This window comes from Lithobates pipiens, unplaced genomic scaffold (assembly GCF_037356315.1).
Source record: "Lithobates pipiens isolate NorthernLeopardFrog02 unplaced genomic scaffold, aLitPip1_a1.2 Scaffold_66, whole genome shotgun sequence".
In the NCBI taxonomy this organism is placed as follows: Eukaryota; Metazoa; Chordata; class Amphibia; order Anura; family Ranidae; genus Lithobates; species Lithobates pipiens.
Genome location: NW_027507888.1, coordinates 1,338,455 through 1,352,604, shown reverse-complemented (window position 1 = coordinate 1,352,604; position 14,150 = coordinate 1,338,455). Strand labels below are relative to the sequence as shown.

Genomic DNA, 14,150 nt, shown 5'->3' with positions numbered 1-14,150 from the left:
CTCTATATGTATCTGAATTGGGGTTTGCTATGTATTCCACCTCTGCATCTGTCACTTTCCTTTCTGCCTCCAGGAGTTTCTACTGCCTATCCGATCTAAGTTGTTTAATAACAACGGGCTACTGAGCCCCTAAGTGTGGCCTTAAACGCATCCCAGGTGACTCCGACAGGGGCCCCTGCCCGGTTGTCCACCCAGAAGTCACCAATAGACGACTGCGTAGACCTCTCAAAACTTTCCTCCTTGAGCCACAATGGGCTCAACCTCCACACCACGTACCCTCTCGGTCTCTCCATGTCAAAGGTGACCAGAAGTGGGGAGTGATCCGAGACAGCACGAGGCAGATATTGGGCCTCCAGCACTCTCGGCAATAATTCATTGGACACAAAACATAAATCAATCCTAGAAAGAGTATTAAACATGGTGGAGTGACAGGAGTAAGCTCTAACATGTGGGTTTTTCCACCTCCAGGCCTCCACCAGGTTATATGACCCAATACACTGAGCCAGCGGGGAGCCATGCTTAGGCGCCATTCCAAATCTGTCAGCATCAGGTGAGAGCACCACATTCATATCCCCAGCAAGAATAATGAGACCCTCTGCAACTCGGAGGGCAGCATCCATTATTATTCCCCATACTTCTATAGTAAAGGGGGGAGGAATGAAGAGGTTAGATTCATCACCACATTCAAAGAACAACATTTGCAAATTAAAGGAATCCTTCAGAGATACTGGTATCTCTTGAAGGGGGATCTCCTCTTAGCAAAACATCTCCCGGAATATCCGGGTATCACGTATAGGAGATCACGATCTTTGAAGGATTCTCTAGTACAAAGTCATTTCTCCCCTCCCCGTAAAGGTGGGTCCTAAACAAACAGGATGTACCCCGTGCCACAAATGTGGTTTTTGCAGATATTTACATGCATCGAGATCCATATGTCTGCCAAATGGTCGTTTATTTGAACCCAAATTTGCTGTGACCTGTCAATCAGTGGGGGTGGTGTACATTATGGTTTGTCAATGCAATGCTTTCTATGTTGGGAAGACAAAGCGTCCCTTCTTCCACCGCATCAGGGACCATGTGTCCCTGGTGCGGGGGAAGAAGATGGAAACTCCAATCAGCCGACATTTTGGTTTATATCATCAGTTCAACGATGGTCTCATGCACTTCTTTCCTTTGGAATATGTTCCCCCGGGAGATAGAGGGGGGGATTATAATCATACTCTTTTACAACGAGAGACTCGATGGATATTTAATTTGGAGGCTACCCGATCCCCGGGACTTAATGATGCAATCAGTTTCGAACCTTTTCTTTAAATAACTTTTTTTTTTTTTTTTTTTTTTTTTTACCCCCTGGTATATTGTAATAATAAATGATTGTATTTTGTCAAATAGGCAATATATTGGCGTGGATGTCTGATGGCTCGCGGATTGGGAGGGGGCTCCATACCTGAGGGGGACCCTCCGAGTGCTCCTTGCCCTTCCTGGGTCTGTACGGGCACCCCGGGGCGGGTCTGACCTACAACCTTTTCCAACCAGTTGGGGGTTCGATCGGCCCGCCCCGTTTCTAAATGTGAGGTCCCCTTCTCTCTTTTTTTGCTTGTCTGTTGCAAACAATTCTTTTTTCCATCTTTGAAATCAGGGATGTATGGTGATTGACATTTATGTCGGCCCATTTTCATCTCTGTGTATTTGCACTTTGATTTATCCGAGAGTAAGATCAGGGCATATTGCCCTTAGCCATCATGGCTGCCTGTCTCTGACCGAATGTCAGGTCTCTATCAGAGTACTGGCACAGATGGATCATCACTGGCAAATTTCCTGACTCTGGCCAGAATCCAACATGGCCGACGCGCTATACGGACGTAAATCACGTCCTTCGCGCATGCGCATCTGCCATCTAGACGCGCACGAAGGAGATCGCTTGTAAATCTCCTGACTTTTAGCCAGAATCCAACATGGCCGACGCGCTATATGGACGTAAATTACGTCCTTTGCGCATGCGCACTCGCCATCTAGACACGCACGGAGGAGATCCTCCCAGTAGGTGTGCCCGCAGCCCGGCGGTGATGTCAGATGCCGCCGGGCTGGAAGCACGAGTTATAATGCGGGTCCCGGTCAGTGTCATCCAAGCAAGCGATGGAAGCCGACATGTGGAGCTGCTGCACGTATGAAAAAGCACTTAAACCTTTTTGACTGTATCATACCACTATATTCAACAGGTAGGAATGGAATGGCTCTGATGGGACTAGACGGATGATCCGGAAGTCCAAGTCTAGAGTCACGCATTCTATATTCTTGAGATGTTTATACAACACTGATGGGGACATGGCTTTTCTTCTTTTCTTTCAGAAAACAGCACAGAGAGATCTCTTGTGTTCAGAATTTATACCTTGTTTAATCTCTATCTGACAACACATAGGGTTCGTAGGTACTGGGTATGCCTAACTGGTTCTAGTTCAGCCATTTCCTTGGCTCCACCAGGTATGTTCTATAGTGTTTATTGTGCCATTTTTGACACTTCATTGAAGTGGTCTACATATATTATATTATATATATGTTTCTCGTGCTTCTGCAGATCCCTGGGGGGGAGCAATTGGGGGGTCCTCGGTGGGTGCCCTCGCCACGGTCCGCATGCTTGATGACAAAAAAGTTTGTCCTCACTTAAGTACTAATAGATGCATAGAACATTTGAAAACTACGATAGACAATTTGTATTAATTTACCAGACATATTGGGTAAGATGCTTTTCTTGTTCTCATTTGTTATATATTTTTTTATTTTCATTACAATATTTTTTACTTTTATTTTTCACCTTTTTCATTGTATTTGTATTCTTCACACATTTTATTTTATTTTCATTCTTATCTTTATTTTGACCCTATCTGCAATCTCCATAGAGGAGAACTATATTTTATACCTTATGTATTCAATCTTGGGACACCATCCATATGGTATGGTCTGGTTGTTCCCTTTTGGAGAACTAATAGGTTACTGAATATTGATATGCAAACTATGCTCTGTGTTTTAATACTCTAAGGGTGGGGGCTTCATTCCTCTCCAACCAATATGCTGGACATGAATGAATCCTACCACCAGATCTACTCAATGTAGATGTGTCAGCCTATGTGGGCAAAACACCTCTTGTACCCCTCGGGGTTGTGTGTGTACAGAACTATCTATGTATTTGTATCTCTAAACAAATGATCTGTTTGTATAATTTCAGTTTTCTACTGATTGCCGTATTCTGCAATTGTCCTGAGGAAGCTCAGAAGAGCGAAACATGTAGGAAAGAGACAATGCAGTTTAAATCGTATATAAATGTGGTAACTTATGGAGCCTTGTAGGCTTATATACCAACTTTTGTATACCCGCATCTTTTATTTTATATGGAAATGGATGTAATTGTTTGATAAATGCTTTTTGTACACTAAAATAAAAACTTCAATGATTTTATTTATGGATTGAATATATTTGGTGCCGTTGTAAAAGTCCCGGGGGTTGGTTACCCTCCAGTCCCCCTTTTTTTCAATTTCCCCTTTTCTTCAAATAATATTAGCCAGAATGGTTTTTGGCCAGAAAATTAAATGAGGGGGGCAACCCCCTCATTATTCACTTAATAAGTTTCTAATTATGTGAGATCCAACGTCAAAACCACTTGATCTTACCGGATCTAACAAATATTTTTTTTCTGGCCAAAATTGCATGTGGGGGGCTAATCCGTCCATAATATCTCTATTTTGATGGGAAAGGAGATAAGGGGAGGGGGCAGCCCCTCTCATTAATCTCTTAATAAGTCTCTAATTATGTGAGATCTAACATTAAAACCACTTGATCTTAGCGGATCTAACAAATATATTTATCAGCCTGAATGATTTTTGGCCAGAAAATTTGATAAGGCGGGCTGATGACGGGTTAGCCCCCCTGCAAATAACTGTTAATATTGCTTCTTCTGTGTGAGAACTAACGCAAACAGTTGATCTAACCTGATCTAAAAAAGATCTAACAAACTGAATACGATTTTTTTTAAATATTGATATGGGGGGGGCTAACCCGGCAAAGGTACTTTTACCTACTGTGCATTGTAATAAATCACAGCAGAGGGAGGCTAGAGGTTACAGAAAGGTCACTGTGCAATACAAACAACCAAACATTGAATACCAAAAATGGTCCTCAGTGATCAAAAAAAGCCTGGCCCTTCTAGGCTAAATATTATCCTTGGAGGCCAAAAATGGGCCCCAGTGAAAAAAAACAGCACACCCAGCTGTTTTTGGTCACCGACAGGGGCGGACGGACCAGTCGGTCACTCGGGTGCCGCCCGAGGTCATTAGGGGCCCGGCCCGGTCTCGGCCACATGAGAGGCCACTTGAAGTGGCTGTGCCGTATCACATGCCGTGATCATGCCGATTACAGTACTGCTAACGGTACTTCTAACGGTGCGCTGCTCCCCGCCGCCCCCCTCCTTCCCTCCCGTCCGTCCCAGGTGATGTCACAACGCATACCGTACAAGCACCTGGGACGGACGGGAGGGGAGGAGGGGCCAGCGGGGAGCAGTGCGCCGTTAGCAGTATTGTAATTGGCATGATCGCGGCATGTGATACGGGCACAGCAGAAGAGTGGAGGGGCCGGCGGGGAGCTGCGCCGTTATTATCGGCATTCGGTAAGTGAAGCCTGGGCCTGCCACAAGTGATGGGAGGCGGCGGTACAGAATGCATGGGGCCCCGGATCCCCCCCAACCCACAGTGTCCCCCGTGTGTGTGTGTCCCCCTGTGTTTGTGTCCCCGTGTGTGTGTGTCCCTGTCCACCTGTGTGTGTCTCCCCCTGTGTGAGTGTGCGTGTCCCCCTGTGTGTGTGTGAGTGTATCCCCCCTCTGTGTGTGTGTGTGTGTGTCCCTGTGTGTGGTGTGTGTGTGTGTCCCCGTGTGTGTGTCCCCCTGTTTGAGAGAATGTGTCCCCCTGTGTGTGTGTGTGTGCCTCCCCTTGTGTGTCTCCCCCTGTGTGTGTGTGTGTGAGAGAGTCTTCCCCCCTGTGTGTGTGTTTCCCCCTGTATAAATGTGTGTGTCTGTGTGAGTGATTGTGTGTCCCACCATGTGATTGTGTGTCCCCCCCGTGTGAGTGTGCGTGCCCCCCGTGTGAGTGTGTGGTGTGTGTGTGTCCCTGTGTGTGTCCCCCTGTGTGTGTGTGTGTGTGTGTGTGTGTGTGTGTGTTTCTTGCCCTGTGTCTCTCCCCCTGTGTGCGAGTGTCTCCCCCTGTGTGTGTGTGTCTTCCCCTGTGTGTGTCCCCGTGTGTGTGTAAGTGGTTCCCCCTGTGTGTGTGTGTGTCCCTGTGTGAGCGTGTGCATTCTTCCTCCAGTTTCCCCCCTGTGTGCTCCCCCCGTGTCTGCCTGTGCAGGTGTGGCGCCCAAGGGGGCCCCATGAGCTTCTATTGCCTGGGGGCCCCATTAGTTGTCAGTCCGCCCCTGGTCACCTGACCTTTGAATGCCAAAAAGGTCCTCGGAGTGTGCCTTTTTTAGTCACCAAGGACCATTTTGGGCATTTAATCACTTCAGCGCCGGACCATTTGGCTGGCCAAAGACCAGAGCACTTTTTGCAATTCGGCACTGCTTCGCTTTAACCACTTGCCGACCATTGCATTCTGATGTACGTCCCTACTTTGGGGACAAACAGAGGCGTCTTTAGGGGGTGGCCATAGTCTGGGACCAATAGCCCAGAGTCTTGAGTCTCGGTCCAGAATGCAGGGAACAGGGGCAGACTGAGCCATGGTTGGCTCCAGCTTTAGCTCTGCCCCGCTTCCACCCGACTTTACTCTTGGTCACTGATTGCTATAGCCGCCTGGCGGCTAGCAACCATTAACATCACTGCCCACTGTGCCCACACTGCCCAACATTCAAAGCAGAGGAGGATTGCACTTCCTCCTCCTCCGCGCTAGTGCTCATGGGGCCTGGCCTACGACTTCTGGTCTGGATTGTCCCGCAGCTGTTATGGTAGCGTGGAGTGTAGAGCCCAGGAGGGAGAGAAAGGGATGACGTCGCCACCCTGAGCAGCATTCGCAGCGGCTCCCTTAGCCTACACTCCTCCAATCTTAGTCCTCTCCCAGCTCGCTGTCCTGGAGCAGGAAGAAGGCAGCAGAAATGACAATGCGGCGGCCGCACCACATCAATACCCACTTGGGTGGGCGGCTCTCCTCTGGCTGCCTTGCACACCAGCACCACGGATGAGCTGCTGCTGTAGTACCTGAACAAATGAAGTCTATCTCCTCCTGGTCAGGTAGGTCAATCAAGTTTGTATGTCAGGTACCAGGTCAGTGTGTGTCAGGTAGGTCAGTGTATGTCAGTGTGTGTCGTGTAGGTCAGTATATGTATGTCAGGTAGGTCAGAGTGTGTCGTGTGGGTCAGGTAGGTCAGTGTATGTATGTCGGGTAGGTCAGTGTGGGTCACGTAGGTCAGTGTATGTATGTCAGGTAGGTCAGTGTATGTATGTCAGGTAGGTCAGCGTGTGTCGGGTAGGTCAGTGTGGGTCACGTAGGTCATCCTTTTTTCCCACAAATAGAGCTTTATTTTGAAGGTATTTGATTGCCTCTGCAATTTTTTATTTTTTTTGCGATATAAACGGAAAAATCTAAAATATTGAAAGAAATTTATATTTTCTGCTTTTTGTTAAAAGAAAAATCCAATAAACTCAATTTTATTCATACTTTAAGGTCAAAATTTATTCAGCCACATGTCTTTGGTAATGTTAATAAGCGTATATTTATTGGTTTGCGCAAATGTTATAGCATCTGAAAACGATGGTACATTTTCTGGAATTTACGCATCTTTTAGTTTATGACTGCCTATCTCATTTCTTTAGGTGCTAATATGGCATAGTTGACTTCTTTTTTTCCCTTGTTTCCCAAGGTGACCATCTTGGTGTTAAGAGGGTTGAGGGTGCCAAAAGTGAGTGCCTATGGCAACATCACCCTGAAAGCATCTGATACTAAGCAGGGACGGGCCTGATTAGTACCTAGATGGGAGACCGCCTGGGAATACCCTCTTGAGAAATGCCAAGATGGTCACCTTGGGGAACCACAAAAAAAGGCGGTCTCCCATCTAGGTACTAAACAGGCCCATCTCTGCTTAGCCTTCAAGGCCAGGTGAGCTTGGGTGCTTTCAGAGTGGAATGGCCAGAGGCAATCTCTTCTGGCACCCAAAACCCTCTTGAGAAATGCCAAGAAGGTCATCTTGGGAAACCAGAAATAAAAAACAGGTCAACTCTAAAAAAAAAAAAAAAGCCTACAGCACCTTGTATTCCCAGACGGTCTCCCATCCAGGTACTAACCAGGCCCGACCCTGCTTAGCCTCTGAGATTAAACGAGATTGGTTGCTTTCAGGGTGTCGTGGCCATAAGCAATACCTTTGGGCACTCTCAACCCTCTTGACAAGCACCAAGATGGTCACCTAGGGAAAGTAGGGGAAAAAACAAGTCAACGCCCAAAAAAAAAAAGAAGCAAATGGGACTGGTTATTGCCAGGATGTCTCACATTTGTTACTAACTAGTAGACATGTGCGCTTCGTTTCGTACGAATCGCAAATTCGTACGAATTTCTCAAAATTTGTACGTTCGGGAGGATCCGAAATACAAATTGCCGTGCGTCCGAATTCTGTACGGAATACGAACTTTTGTTTACGAATTCCGGATCTCAATCATTATGCTTATCATGACTTGCAGAAGACTTCTGTGATAGAAGTCAATGTAAATTGCCTGAAGACATCAGTGAAGGACTTTCAACCTCTCTGGGCAGGCTGCCAAGAAAAGAACAAAATGATACAATGTTTCTTCTTCAATGGGCTGAACTCCGTGTGTAGAAGTTTTCAGTTTAACCATTTAAAGACTAAATCTTTTCTGACACTTGTTGCTTACAAGTAAAAATCCAGTATTTTCTGCTAGAAAATCACTCAGAAGCCCCAAAAATTATATATTTTTTTTTTAGCAGAGACCCTAGGTAATAAAATAGCGGTTGTTGCAATATTTTGTGACGTGGTATTTGTGCAGAGGTCTTTCAAATGCAAATTAGCCCTTTATCATGGTGCAGGTGTCATTGCTGTATGTCACACTGCTGTCAGTGCTCTCTATCACGGTGCAGGTGTCATTGCTGTATGTCACGCTGCTGATGTCAGTGCTCTCTATCACGGTGCTGTTGTCAGATCACTCTATCACGGTGCAGGTGTCATTGCTGTATGTCACGCTACTAATGTCACTGCTCCCTAGAGGTCGACTGAAAAAAAAAAAGGGCTAACTTGCGTTTGAAAGACCTACTGGATTTTTACTTGTAAGCAACAAGTGTCAGAAAAGATTTAGTCTTTAAATGGTTAAACTGAGAACTTCTACACATGGAGTTCAGCCCATTGAAGAAGAAACATTGTATCATTTTGTTCTTTTCTTGGCAGCCTGCCCAGAGAGGATGAACGTCCTTCACTGATGTCTTCAGGCAACTTACATTGACTTCTATCACAGAAGTCTTCTGCAAGTCATAATAAGCATAATGAGCAATGTTTTTGCCTTTAAATTTATCGTAAAGAACGTTCGTACACGTTAACGACAATTCGTATTTCGTACGAAACAGAACGGAATTTCGGGCACGAAATACGAAGTACGAATTAATTTTATTACGAATCAAAATGGAACAGAACGAAATGAATTTATCGACGGCGTCCATGTCTACTAACCAGGGCAGACGCTGCTCAGCCTCCGAGATCAGACAAGATCAGGCACTTTCAGGGTGATGTGGCCGTATTAAATCTCTTTCGGCACCCTCAACCCTCTTGAGAAACTCCAAGATGGTCACCTTGGGAAACAAGTGAAAAAAACTAATCGTCGCCAAAGAAAAAAAAAAAAAGAAACCTACGGCACTTGATAATCCCAGGGGGTCTCCCCATCCAGGTTCTAGCCAAGCCCGACCCTGCTAAGCCTCCGAGATCAGGCGCTTTCAGGGTCATGTTCCCATAGGCAATGTCTTTCGGCACCCTCAACCCTCTTGACAAACGCCAAGATGGTCACCTTAGGAAACAAGGGAAAAAAACAAGTCAACAACAAAAAAAAAGAAACCTACAGCACTTGGTATTCCTAGGGGGTCTCCCATCCAGGTTCTAACCAGGCCCAACCCTGCTAAGCATCCGAGATCAGATGAGATTAGTTGCTTTCAGGGAGATGTGGCCATGGGCAATCGCTTTGGGCACCCTGAACCCTCTTGAAAAAAAAAGCCAAAAAAAGAAAAAAAAGAGAAGCCTATGGCACCTGGTATTCCCAGGCAGTCTCTCATCCGGGTACTAACCAGGCCTGACCATGCTTAGCCTCCGAGATTAGTCACTTTGAGGGTGATGTGGCCATAGTCAATTTCTTCAGACACCCTCAACCATCTTGACAAACGCCAATATAGTCACCTTGGGAAACAAGGGAAAAAAACAAGTAAACGCAAAAAAAAATAAGCCTACGGCACCTGGTATTCCCAGGCGGTCTGCCATCCAGGTATTAACCAGGCTCAGCCCCTGCTTAGCCTCTGAGGTGAGACAAGATGGGGCGCTTTCAAGGTGATGTGGCCGTAGCCAATCTTTTTGGGCACCGTCAACCCCCTTGACAAATGCCAAAATGCACTTTGGGGAAACAAGGGAAAAAACAAGTCAACGCCCAAATGAAAAAAAAAGGAAGCCTACAGCACCTTGTATTCCTAGGTGATCTCCCATCCAGGTACTTACCAGGCCCGACCCTACCCATGGGCAATCTCTATAGGCAACCTCATCCCTCTTGACAAACGCAAAGATGATCACTAGGCTCGACCATGCTTAGCCTCCGAGATCAGATGAGATTGGGCGCTTTCACAGTGATATGGCTGTATGCAATCTCTTTGGGTATCCTCAACCCTTTTTGACAAACGCCAAGCTGGTCACCTTGAGAAACAAGGGAAAAAAACAAGTCAATGCCAAAAAGAAAAAAAAAAGAAGCCTATAGCACCTGATATTCCCAGGCGGTCTCCCATCCAAGTACTAACCAGGCCCACCACTGCTTAGTCTCCGAGATCAGATGAGATGGTGCGCTTTCAGGGTGATGTGGCCGTAGGCAATCTTTGTGCAACTTCAACCCTCTTGACAAATGCCAAGATGGTATCCATGGGTAAAAAGAGAAAAAAAGAAAAGAAACCTACATCACCTAGTATTCCCAGGCGCTCTCCCATCTGCGTACTAACCCGGCCCGCCCCTACTTCTCCTCAGATATGCGGTGAGATGGGGCGCTTTTAGGGTGATGTGCCCGTAGACAATCTCTTTGGGCACCCTCAACCCTCTTGACAAATGCCAAGATTGTCACCTTGGGAAACAAGGGAAAAAAACAAGTCAACACCAAAAAAATAAACCTACGGCACCTGGTATTCCCAGGCGGTCTCCCATCCAGGTACTAACCAGGCTCGACCCTGCATAACCTCCGAGATCGGATGAGATGGGGTGTTTTCAGGGTGATGTGCCCATAGGCAATTGCTTTGGGCACCCTCAACCCTCTTGACAAACACCAACATTGTCACCTTGGGAAACGAGAGAAAAAAACAAGTCAACACCAAAAAAAAATAATAATAATATTTACGGCACCTGGTATTCCCAGGCGGTCTCCCAACTAGGTATAAATCAGGCCCGATGCTGCTTAGCCTCTGAGATAAGACGAGATTTGTCGCTTTCAGGGTGATGTGGTCTTAGGCAACCACTTTGCGCATGCTCAACCCTCTTGACAAAATGCCAAGATGGTCACCTTGGGAAACAAGGGAAATAACAAGTCAACGCCAAAAAAAAGAAAAAAAAAAAGAAGCATGTGGCAATGGGTATTCCCAGGCAGTCTCCCATCCAGCTACTAACCAGGCCCAACCCTGCTTAGCCTTTGAGATCAGGTTCTTTCAGGGTCATGTGCCCATAGGCAATCTTTTTGGACAGCCTCAGCCCTCTTGACAAACGCTACAGTGGTCACCTTGGGAAACCAGGGAAAAAAACAAGTTGATGCCAAACCTACGGCACATGGTATTCCTGGGGGTCTCCTATCCAGATCTAACCAGGCCCGACCCTGCTTAGCCTCTGAGATCAAACAAGATCGGTTGATTTCAGGGTGTCGTGGCCATAGGCAATCTCTTTGGGCACCCTCAACCCTCTTGACAAGCGCCAAGATGGTCACCTCAACGCCAAGTCAACGCCAAAAAAAAAACAAAAAACAAAAAGAAGCCCGTGGCACTGGGTATTCCCAGGAGGTCTCCCGTTTGTTACTAACCATTTCAGACGCTGCTCAGCCTCCGAGATCAGACAAGATCGAGCACTTTCAGGGTGATGTGGCTGTAAGAAATCTCTTTCTGCACCCTCAACCCTCTTGACAAACGCCAAGATGGTCACCTTGGGAAACAAAGGAAAAAAACAAGTCAACGCCAAAAAAAAAAAGAAACCTACTGCACATGGTATTCCTGGGGGTCTCCCACCCAGGTTCTAACCAGGCCTGACCCTGCTAAGCCTCCGAGATCAGACAAGATCGGTTGCTTTAAGGGAGATGTGGCCTTAGGCAATAGCTTTGGGCACCCTGAACTCTCTTGAAAAACGTCAAGATGGTCACCTTGGTAAACAAGGGAAAAAAACAAACTAATGCCAAAAAAAAAAAGAAGCATATGGCACCTGGTATTCCCAGGCGGTCTGCCATCCAGGTACTAACAAGTCCTGAATCTGCTTAGCCTCTGAGATCAGACGCTTTCAGGGTGATGAGTCCATAGACAATCTCTTTGGGCACCCTCAACCCTCTTGACAAACGCCAAGACTGCCACCATGGAAAACAAAGTAAAAACAAGTCAACGGCAAAAAAAAAAAAAAAATTCCTAGAGCACCTGGTATTCCCAGGTGGTCTCCCATCCAAGTACTAACCAGGACCGCCACTGCTTAGTCTCCGAGATCAGATGACATGGTGCGCTTTCAGGGTGATGTGGCCATAGGCAATCTCTTTGGGCACCTTCAACCCTCTTTTTTTTTTTTCAGTTTAGTTTTTATTAGAAATATTTTCAGAACATAACAGAAGTATAAATTTCCATACATATTTGTTACAAGAGGTCGTTATAGGTGTATAAAATTCCATAATGTCATGATAGTATCAATAATCAGCAGTAAATCTTGAGCCAGTATACATATATCACACATGGAACATTTGGATCAATAGTCAACAGCATTGATTAAAATTTTTTACAGGTGATTAATGTAGTACTTAACAGTTGCAGACTTTCCTTTACACGTAAAAGGATATATACGCCTCTAAGTTAGGAAAGCAGATATATAGAAAAGGTGAAAGAAAAAGAAGACCATAGAAAAAGAAAAAGAGAACTGAGAAAAACCAAGACCGGGATTTAAGTGGTCTGGCAATAAATCCTCTAACAAAATATAATCTGAAGAGTATTATATTACCAATTTGGACCTCCAGTATGGACCTATAGGTATATATCCGCTATGGTACAGCATAAATAACTTCCTGCCTTATCTCTTGAAAGTAATGGACTCACCCTTTTGGGCAAACTTCAGTATTTACTAGTATAATCTCACGACTACTGTGGAAATTTTTCCAGCCAGCATTTCCACCTACCATCAATCTGTCTCTTGGAACCTGATTTTACAGCCCATAAGGCTTCCCCATTTGTAGTGTGTTTGTATGATAGGATATATGTCCGAAATGTTTTTGGGAACATCACTTTTCCACTTCCTAGTAATAAGTAATCTAGCCGCAATCAGTATATGTGTAACCACCGTGCGAAAATCTGGCGGAAATACCTCAATTCCCAGATTAAATAGAGCCAAGCTGTTCTTTGGATATGTAATCAACCCGGTAATAGAGGAAATTAATCGAAACACAGCATTCCAAAAACTAGTTATATGTTTACAGGTCCACATGATGTGCATAACGTTACTCACCTCTCCACATCCCCTCCAGCATAAAGAGGAATGACCTGGAAAAAACGTATGAAGACGGTATGGAGTCAAGTACCATCTCAATGTGATTTTGTGAGTCAATTCCCAGTGATTCACACACTTTGATGATTTATACACAGTGTTTAGGGCTTTTTGCCATTGTTGAGATGTGAATGTGGTCTGCATTTCTGTCTCCCATTTCTGAAATGGTACTGATTTAATAAAGGTGGTTTTGCGTTGAAAAAGCGTGTAAAAAAATGGAGATCCCTTTTGGGGTAGCAGCAGAGACTGTGAAAAATTTCCAAGCAGCTTCTTGAATATATAAATGATGAACCCCTAACGGTTTTAAGAGATGGGAGATCTGATCATATGTGTAACGTTTCATTACTTGGAAGACCGTATTGTTCTTGCCGCTGTGGGAATGTTTTTAGGAAGTCGTTATGGAACATATCACTTAACTGGGTAATCCCCCTGGACGTCCAATTAATAAGTCTGTTTGGAATAGCACCTTCAATTGTAACCAGGGGTATTGGTATTTCTATTTGTTTATCCGACGGGGTTAAGGCACCACATAGATCCCTCCAAGCTTTTCATGAGGCCCGGAGGGTCATGGGTAAGTTTTGTAAAGGAACATGGCTCCAACTATCAAGTAAAAGAAGGTGAGAAAGATCTCTGGTGGGGCTTAGGGTCTGTTCTAGTTTGCACCACGGAATGTCCGCTCCACATAGGAACCATGTTCTAAGTTGAGTGAGCAGAGATGCACGGTAGTAGTCCAGCAGGACTGGGAACCCCATACCCCCTGCCCCTCTTTGTTTAGCTAATATGACTGTGGTACATCTCAGTTTTTTTTTTAGTTAGATATATTTTGTCAGTATGGAATCTAGTGCTTTTAAATGGGTGGTCTTGAGGGGTATTGGGAGGGTGCGGAAGATGTATAAGATTTGGGGAAGAAGTAACATCTTAAAAGACGCTAGGCGTCCAGACCATGTTAATTCGGATTTGGCAAGTCGAGCGGTTTGTAAGGTTAATTTCTTTATAAGGGCATGATAGTTAGTATCTGCTAATTTAGAGGGGTCTTTGGTAATTTGGAGGCCAAGATAAGTTATTTGTTCTGCAGTCCATGAGTAGGGGAATTGGAGTTGTAGTCGATTTTGAAGAGCAGGTGGGACATGTATAGGGAGAGTTAGTGATTTGGTGAAATTAACTTTATAATA

General features: G+C 45.3%; 4 pseudogenes; all 4 read right to left on the bottom strand.

Annotated features, from left to right (window-relative positions):
* Positions 1-7,263: 7,263 nt before the first annotated feature.
* On the bottom strand, positions 7,264-7,382 carry LOC143959041 (5S ribosomal RNA; annotated as a pseudogene).
* Positions 7,383-9,076: 1,694 nt separating this feature from the next.
* On the bottom strand, positions 9,077-9,195 carry LOC143959060 (5S ribosomal RNA; annotated as a pseudogene).
* A 775-nt stretch (positions 9,196-9,970) lies between these two features.
* LOC143958961 (5S ribosomal RNA) lies at positions 9,971-10,089 on the bottom strand (annotated as a pseudogene).
* A 287-nt stretch (positions 10,090-10,376) lies between these two features.
* LOC143959025 (5S ribosomal RNA) lies at positions 10,377-10,495 on the bottom strand (annotated as a pseudogene).
* Positions 10,496-14,150: the final 3,655 nt, after the last annotated feature.